The sequence below is a fragment of the Lepidochelys kempii genome, chromosome 11 (genome assembly GCF_965140265.1).
Source record: "Lepidochelys kempii isolate rLepKem1 chromosome 11, rLepKem1.hap2, whole genome shotgun sequence".
NCBI classification, from domain to species: domain Eukaryota; kingdom Metazoa; phylum Chordata; order Testudines; family Cheloniidae; genus Lepidochelys; species Lepidochelys kempii.
Genome location: NC_133266.1, coordinates 61,054,771 through 61,064,668, shown reverse-complemented (window position 1 = coordinate 61,064,668; position 9,898 = coordinate 61,054,771).

Below are 9,898 nucleotides of genomic sequence, written 5' to 3'. Positions count from 1 at the left end.
TTTTCTTTGAGGCTGCCTAGTGTAGCAATAAAAATAAAGTAACAAAGTTAAAATAAGCTGTCGTGAGACTCAAGCAGTTAAGGCCAGATGTGTTTTAAGTGGTAAATAAGAGGCCCACCAAAAGGGAAGTAAAAATAGCACAGAGAGGCACTCAAAGATTTTTGTGTTTCCATCGCATCTGCTGCAACAACACAAGTGCATGTTCCGACCATACGTTTTCATTACATGGGTTCTCAGTGCAGGAATAAAACTGATGCTAGTTTTGAAAGGGAGAGACAGCCTGATCCAAAGCCAATTAAATTCTTGTTTGTATGGTAGTAGTTCCTAGAGGCCCCTAGAGGCTGGGATCTTACTGTGCTAGGTGCTGTATAAACACAGAGTAAGAGATAGTCCCTACCCCAAAAACCTGACCATCTAAATAAATGAGACAGATGGGAAGAGAAACAGAGAGCTGAAGAGATTTGCCCAAGGTCACACAGAAGTTCAGTGGCAGAGCTAGGAATAAAACCCAAGTTTGCTGACTCTCAGTCCAGTGCCCTGTCCACTATAAGAACATAAGAGTGGCCATACTGGGTCAGACCAAAGGTCCATCTTCCGACAGTGGCCAATGCCAGTTGCCCCAGAGGGAATGAACACCATCCCTGCCCATCCTTGCTAATAGCCACTGATGGACATATCCTCCATGGATTTATGTAGCTCTTTTTTGAACCCTGTTATGGTCTTGGCTTCACAACATCCTCTGGCAAGGAGTTCCACAGACTGTGCTTTGTGTGAAAAAATACTTCCTTTTGTTTGTTTTAAACCTGCTGCCTATTCATTTCATTTGGTGACCCCTAGTTCTTGTGTTATGAGAAGGAGTAAATTTATTTACTTCCTTATTTACTTTCTCCACATCAGTCATGATTTTATAGACCTCAATCATATCCCCCCTTAGTCGTCTCTTTTCCAAGCTGAAAAGTCCCAATCTTATTAATCTCTCCTCATATGGAAGCTGTTCCATACCCCGACTCTGATAAGTCTTTCCATTTACTTTAATGGGCTTTTGGATCAGGCCGGTAATGAGAAAACTACTCAGTGGTACAAGTTGCATAGGGCCAGGTACTAAGCTAGGTGAGAATAGTGACTGTGTGTACAGCAACAGAGGAGGTAGTGCTCATTCTCGACGATGGCATTGGGATCTTCTGGGTTTGTTGGTCAATATCCAGTGTATATATTTGCAAGAAATCGGTGATTTTGAACATTTCACTCAATCATGGCATTCTTTTTGGTATGCAGATACTTCCAGGTTGAGTTCCCCAGGGCACAGACAGGGAGCATACACACAGGGACACACTCACTGTTCACCTGTGTGCATACACACACTGCACATGAGGACTAAAACAGGTTAATATATTCAGTTCTTCAGCTCCTAAGCCAGCCACATCTCTTTCCCTGCCATCCCTGCTCTTTTTCAGGAAGCATCTTCCCGATCCTTCCCCAACAGGTACTAGGGACAGTCAGTCTTGGCATGTTCCAGGCCCTGGGGCACAGACACATTCTGACTCAGACCTTTGAATTTCCATTGTCTGCACTTTACCACTCTCCCAGAACAGAAGACACCACAATGCCCGCTCACTTGCCCACTAACTTCTTCCCTCCCACTGGAGCCCATGTGTGTAGTCTCATTTATAAATTAACACATGCTGCCAGGGTGCCAACTCTTATGGCAACCCAGAGTTGTCTAATGAATGACAGAGAACTGTACGTCTGTGTAGCTGTGGATCAAGTGCAATGAATATTATCACAAGACCTACCCCCAGGAAAACAAATGAATTCTGTTATGAATTATTCTGTGGGAGTCAAAGGGGAGATGATTTTCTTTGGCTTCCCTCCCCCTGCCCCCCACTGCCACTTGTGTTACCTGCTATAATTTGCATGTGTGTTAACATGCCATTGCTCCAAGCCTGGAACAGCTTTCCATGTCTCATCCTCCAAGGGCCCTCAAGAACCCACAAACAAGGCCTAGTCCATCGGTGCCTTCGTGACTGTCACAAAAGTACATTTAAAAGGGGAAAAAAACCAATTTCTGCAATAATCCAGGTGGTAACGCTGTGCATGGGGCGAAATGAGGAGAACATAGAGCAGGAAGGCAGCACTGAAGTTCTGTAGGGGCCATCTTGGAAGACCATCCTCAGGCTGTGAACTATGGCAAAGGAAGGGAAACAGCAGTAGTATGCTGAGTGGGCTTGCCAGGATCAGGCCACAGATCTGTCCCTTTTCCTTGTGGCGCATAGCTCACCCCTGAGGAGCATTGAAGCAGTGTGATCTAGTAGGTGGGGCACTGGACTGGGTCTTGAGCGGCCTGGATTTTATTCCCTCCCGTTGTCCTGCCCTGTGACCCTGGATGAGTCACTTCCTCTCTCTTTCCCCTTCCACCCTTTGTCGGTCTTGTCTGTGTGTGCAACAAGCTCTTTGGGACAGGGATAGAGTCAGGCTCTTACTATGTATATGTACAGCACAGGGTGCTAAGCTGGGCTGAAGCACGTTCTAGGTGCTACTCTTCTACAAATAATTATTAAAGAGTCCAGTCTGAACAGACTGCAATGGGCTCACTGATCTGAGGGGAAAGAGGAAGGCTAACTTAAGAGATGTCACCCAAATCAGTGTTCACAGTGACCATGAGTCACGTAGGCAGCTCTTTGGGGCCCCTTTTCTTGCAGAGTCCCTGCCCCAATTCCAAACCCCAGTCTCCCTCCAGAGAGTTAGGCCTGATGTCCCTCCATACTTCCTTTCCCTCTCTCTTGTGCCTCACTATTTTTTGCAGTTGAGCTACTTGCAAGACAGATACTAACACTAGAAAGGAGTCGTTTGGTTTCTAGGAAGAACATGCAGCCAGTCCTCGAGCAGTCTAACCATAAGGCTCTGATCTGACAATGTTACTGAGGATTTGAGAGTAGAGATAGAGGCTCACGCCAGGCAATCCAGATCCAGACTGTTTGTGGCTGTTTGGCTCTGATATTTTGATTTGTTCTGATTGCTCATTTGTGCCGATTGCTTGTGTTGTGTTGTGTTGTGCTGATTGCTCATTGACCTAGATGAGCAGCCCAACATTTACATGAAGGAGAAAAACGCTGTACAGAAACAGAAAAAGAGTATTGTGGCACCTTAGAGACTAACAAATTTATTTGAGCATAAGCTTTCGTGAGCTACAGCTCACTACAAGCCCTCCTTTTCTTTTTGTGGATACAGACTAACACGGCTGCTGCTCTACGGAAATGTCACCCGCAGCCCTACAAAGACTTATGCACAGGTGTCGCTTTTCTCCTGGGAGTAAACCCATCAACTCCAATGGGATTCCTTCCATTCCGTGAAGTCACACATTTGTAGAAACCATTGCAGGAGCAGGTTCTTAGTGAGTATTGAACAAGAGTGTTATGTGCAGCCACCCAGGAAAAGTGGTGGTGATGGTGATCTTTTAAAGAAAACTTCATTGTCTGGAAGGTGAAATCCAGATAATCGGCTTGGGTGAAAGGGATTATTGAGGCACGATGTTTGCTGGGTCTAAATCTGGGGATCAAGAGGACCACAAAAGTAATCCTTGTTTCTTCATAAGGATGAATCATTTGATGGTTCTAAATGAACCACAGGAAATTCTTTCCCCTAAACTGCAATAAAAAAGAAATTGACACCAGCATTTCCATTTTGCTAAGGATAAAAGGGAAACTATTGTTAATATGCCTCAAAACAGGGGTACAGAGAGTTCGGCAAATTGGGGGAGGGGGGACAGGAGGAATCCTCTTTTAAAATACTGACACTATAAATTCACTGTTTTTCAATCATCTGGTACTTCTCGAGTCTCAAAAGTTGGTGGCAACCTAGGAGAAATAAACAGTAAAGGTAAGTCAAATGTCATGAATTTTGTGGCATGTGAGACCAAATGTACACATTGTGGCTGATGTTTGGAATCCAAGAGGGAGAATTAACAAGGATTTCTCTTCTCCCTCATATGCATACGCTAACCCTGTGGAAGGCAGCGAGAAGGCCCACAACTCCATGGGTGCGCACACGTGCAAATACGTAAGTAAAGAACCTGTCATCGGTGCTCAGAATAGGCAAATGCTGTTCCTGAATTCTCCTAAATGTGACAGGTCCGTGCTCCGAATTCTGAGATCCATATGTACCCATACTATTCAAATCTGGTTCTTGGACAGCAAATATTTTGGTTTCATTTAAGTCCAGGCCCGTAGTCCTAATTAATTTAAAATATGTTATAAAACTTAAACATATATGGAAAGGTACCTGAGACCTGAAAAGGTAAAAAGAGAATAATTTTCTAAATAGTAAACATTTTTTAAAAATCCTTCTTAAACTATTTATAGAAACCTTTGTTTCTTATCATATTTATGCAGAAAGCAAATTGTAAGTGTGTGTACATATATAAAGACTCCCTCCCACACATAAATACATCTCTGAGGATTCATAACCATCAGTAAGGCCTTGTGCTGTAGTGCATTGACCCGTTCCTTCCAGTCCCTGCTAAGTATGTGAATAACAGTCTGAACAGAATGTTTTTTCTATAAATTGATTGCACTGGAAATAGCTTTTCTTGCTGCAAATCCTCATAGATGAACAGGAGTGAAGGGGGAGAAAGGGGAAGAAAAATCAAATTCCATGTTGTGGGAGCCAACACATTCTGGAGATTTACAAATGACGTTGACACTCTGCAGTTGTCCTAGGCACTGGATGTTGCTCAAGTCTCTCTCTCCCAGTAGGATAAAGCTAGGGAAATCCAGGGACTAAATTCAGTGCCGTCGGTCAGCGAAGGGAAGGAAATTGTATGAATTAAACAAGACCATTTAGTCTTCACTGATCTTTGATACTGATACTTTCCTTTTGGAAACAGAACCTCTTTTTGCAGATGACACCCACACATCCCCTTTCGTTACCGCCGATGACAATAGCAGCGATAAACCACTGGAGCTCATGCTGCTTCACTTAATCTTTATGTGTCATCGTCACCGTACGAAGCCACAACAATGGGAAAACAAAGCTGTTTGCTGCTGCTCGTTTCTAACTGACATTTCCCCACAGACCGTGTGTTTTGTGTAACCTAGGGACTCTTTGAACTTATTTTTGTGACTGCTCTGTCTGCGTCTTTCACAGTAGGTAGTTCAGAAGCACAGTTCTCTATTTATATTCTGTCCTCATTTTGCCTCTCTGCCTTCCTGACTTAAAGTCAGGCTACCGAATTACAACAGAAAGTGATTAATTAAAAAATCATTTTAAAAAGGAAGAGTCTGGTAAAAATGAAACCAAAAAAACCCATTTCATTCAATAAGAAGAAAGGGCAGAAATAAACTTGCCTCCAAAAATATGGCATGTTTATTTTAAGTATGCATATGTGTGTTTGTAAGCAAAAATAACCCGTTCAGGAGATATCCATCCAGATTTTTAGAGGTATTTAGGTGTCTGCCGCTGCAAATAGGTGTCCAGTGGGATTTTGAAAAGTGCCTACTCTCCTAACTGCTATTAAAAACAACTACAAGTTCGATGCTGAGGCACTTCTGAAAATCCAGTTAGGCACCTATCTGCATCTTCAGATGTTTAAATACTGATAAAACTCCAGAGCTTCCCTTCCAAACGCCTCACTTTAATAGACAACACTCACTTGACCTGAAGCTCAGGATAACTGATTTGCCCAGCTGCTTGAGACCAGCTTTATAGTTCTTTGGCGGAAACCAAAAGAGGTGGAGCTAATCAGCTCCCTCCACCTCTTCAGGAGGTGTTTCCCACAGGGTTGGGGTTTTTAAACTTTTCTATACATCTTATTTTTGTTTGCTTGCTTGTTTTCGCTGTTAAAAACAATTTGCTGTCTTGGCCTCACCTCACCGGAAGGAAGGGGCTGGTGACACCTGCCACGCTGGGAAGACAAAGACAACAGGCAAACCAAAGAAAACAATACACAACCAAACACAGTGCACCTTCCCCTGCCTCGGGGGAAACTGCCATGCTACATTCCTACCACACAGGGTGCTGAGGAGGGCTCTCATTTGAAATCAGCAGTAGTCCCAAGCCCACATATGTGATCTAAGATGACTACCACCACCAAGTACAGTTGGTTTCTCATGGGTGTATAGGAGCCCCATAAGGGTAAAATGTACTCCTTGAGGTAAGAAGGTTTCTCTCTTTTTTTGTAGCATAGTGGCTGGAAAAAGAAAGAACAGCCTGCCTTATAGTGTGCACCTTACAATTTATTTGTTCTTCTCTGTCCCCTGAAGGATTGTTATAAGGTTTCAGTTCCATGTTTTTTAAGATTAGGATACCTTTCTGCATTAACCCTTTACTAGCTCTCCCCTGCCCATTGGTCTCTCTCATCCCCAGTGGTGGATTGCATAAAAACATAGGCTGGACTCAAACAACGTCAGCTAGAAAAAACTATTTCTCCCCTTCCTAGCTATCCAAATTAGTATCTTCATAATTTTTTTTTTTTTTGGCATTACTTCAGCATGCTGCTAATGAGGAAAGAGCAAACAGGGTAAACGCTCCCAAAGTCAACATTCTGCCCTGGACTTCAGCCCATGTCTCTGTCCACCGGGAGTGGATGAACTGCTCAAGTAAAGACAGAAACTTCCTCTCTGTAGCCAATTTTCATGTGTCTAGGGAAGGCTGAGAAGCCCAGGAGCAGTTCAGCTGAATTTCAACAACTTACCTTATCACTTTCATGAGCAAAAATTCAGAGCTCTGATTCTGACCACTGGGGCTGGAGATTAATGTAGCCCAAAGGTTGTCATGGACAGCAAGCACCGTAGAAGCACTAGTTTATTTTGACTCACAACAGGGAGAGCTAATTTAATGGGGTGCTGCCAAGGCCTGTTGGGCTTAAATTTAGACCTCTTATCTTTCTTTTCCTTGGCAAGCTGGGCAGAGTACAGTGCCTCATCCCCTGCACTGAACCCTCCATTTTTGTTAGCCAGCAAATTAATGATATTCACAACAGCCCCATCAGAGAGAGGAATGGTTCAGTGTGTATTCATTCACCTAGCTGCTGGCTTCGTCAAAGGTGGGTTAGCAAGCTGACAGAATGGGGATGTATCCCAGGTGCTGCTCTTGTTATGAAACGCTCATATCTCCTTCAGAATGGGGATTGTTATTAATATCTGAGCTGCATTTTCAGTTTATGCATCAAACCCGCTGTCTGAAAGCATCCTAGGCCTCCTGTCATATTCCAGACATCCCCTGCTTTATACGTGGATAGGTTAGCGTATGTCTAATTAGATACAAAAATCACATAAAAAGAACTTTTATTCAGACTGTAAAATTAAGGAAGTGCCAGATTTACAGCTGTCCATGCAGTCTTCACTCTGCCCCATTGTGCACCCATCCTGTGCCATACACTGAGTGAGCAGGTGTCCTGTGGAAAAAAGAGCATGTGATCATGTAATTAAAGACTGAATCATAATCATACGCACATGGGGGCAGGATGAAGGGTGCCCAGGCAACTGTAAACTTGGCATTTCCTAAATTTCAGTTCTTGACTCTGCGACTGTAAATGTTCTTTAAGGTATTTTTAATATAATTTCCTAGGGCTTTGCTATTTTAAAGGAAAAGTTCAAAGAACTTCTATTTGTTCAGCCTATAATGTTGAGCTCAATCTGTGAACTTCTACAAGCTGTTGTACTGTTGCAAGTTGTTTGTTTGCCTCCTTGTTTTTGTATTATGATATCATCCAGAGGCCGCATTGTGCAGGGGGCCGTACAAACGTAATGCCACTCCTACCCAGAAGCATATGCAATGTTGTCCTTGGTTATGAAATGTACGTTAAAAAGCAGATTGTGTAAGTGTTCCAACCTATGAGAATGTACCAGCCTGATCCAAAATAGGTTTTTTTAGAAACAAAAAGCCAAGTAGGAAAAAGCCACATGATGATATAATAACTAGAAAACCAGATGTCTTTGAAAACTGTCAGCCACTTCAATGGTCAAATAAAACAAATAAGACTAACTTGATTCCTCACCCCTCCCCCACTACTGAGCTATTAGTTGTAGGCTTATGAACTCTGGAAGGAGAGCTATGTTTCATCTTTCATTTTAAAAAATGTACGAAGAATTAGTGCCCAGATCTTGGAATGCATGTAAAAATATGAACGACACCATTGGGCTTTTTTATCCCTCTGATAATGGGTTTACATGAAATTGGCAGCCTCCTAATACCTCATCAATCAACTTGGCCACATCAGACTATGCATGTGCCCTTCAGGCTGGAATAACAACACACTATAATGTGATGCTCTCGCACAAAGTTCCTAACTGTGAAAATCAATCCACTTGCATCCAGATAAGCTGTTTTCAGTGTTTCCTTCCCTTTGTAACTCCCAGATTCTAAATAAGGCTTGCACGTTGCTCTTCTGTATTGTTTTCCAAACTCATTTCTAGTCACTGGCAGAGAAGAATAATAGCCTACTAGTGTACTTCCTACCATAGTCTGCTTTCTGAGTATAGTGAGTAACTAACAAAATCACACCTCTATCAGTGATTCATCTTGAATAAACTTTTTCCAGTAGCGCAGCAAAAAACCTTGCAAAAGTGGAAAGATTTGATCTTTAGCTTTGAAGTAGATTTGTGCGTATTTCCTCATACTCCACTTTCTTACTGACATTTGTCAATAACACACTTGCTACTCACAGGTCGGATAGCTCCAGCTGCAGGGGCTAATCTCTACAGAGTTAACAATTTTGTAATGATCCAAAACCTATAGTATGTACGAACTGAAAGGTAAACAAATGAAAGGCAACAAGAGAAGCCATGCAGAGTGTGTGGCTGCCGAGGATCAGTAGTTTAGGGAGACTCAAAATCTGAAAGGATGCAGCGTAGCCGAGGGATGGGATGGGGAACCTGAATTTTTCAAACCTAAAACAAATGCATCTCAAACGTCTGCAAGGCTTCAGTCTTCAAAGGCTACCTGGAACCTAAAACTGGAGAGAACCATGGCACACAGCTATCTTTGCCACGAAACCAATGACATATCAGTGGCTTATACAGAAAAACATAAAACGGAACTTTCAGTTTGCTGGAAAAGGTTAGCAGGTTGGGTGGGCACTTGAACTACAGAGCTTTGCATAGCAATTAATGAAAGTAAAAGAGCCAGTACATTAAATAAATTAGGCAGAGACTAAATGATTTAGCCAACATGTGAAGATAGTGTTGACAGTCCTAGAAGAAACAACAGAAATTCTGGAGCATGTGTTAATGGTGAAGAATATCGGGATTCTTGGGATTCAAATGGTTAGAGAAGATCTGGACCTTTTGACTTGGCAATCCAGACAATCCCCATTCTGACGGTTCAGGGTACCTACGGAGATACCACAAGTCATCTCATCACAGTAGTATAATAAAGAGAGAATCCTTAGAACAGCAAAAACTGAGAAAGATATTTCACTGATTTCTGATAGGGTTTCCATAGGTGAGTGAGTTGAGGGAGCAGGCAAGGAGCCTTCCTCCCATTCCCTATGTCCGCCTATGGGTAGAAATGACAATTTCAGCCCCTGTGTTCATTAACATTGAAATTCAAGTTCCAGAGGGGTGTTCTTGGGGGGAAAGGGGGGGAGGGACTAGTGAAATTGCAGTCTAGCTCACTGGCATATGTGATTGAATTTCAACCTCTCTGCAGGGCAGATGATGCTGTTCCCACTGGCCTGTTATCCAGTCCTGGGCAGCATAGCAGGGAGCATTCTCTTTTTGCCTCACACTTCAGCCAGCTGACTTGCTGAATGTAGGGCCAGTAGAAGCAATGGCTGCCCTGGCATGCTGCACAAGGAGTTAAGCCAGCGAGTAGCTGGAATCCGTTAGGAGTACATATAAACCAGGGGATACTAGTCACTATTCACAGGGCCAGTCTGTGGGCTTAACGTGCCCACTTCTCC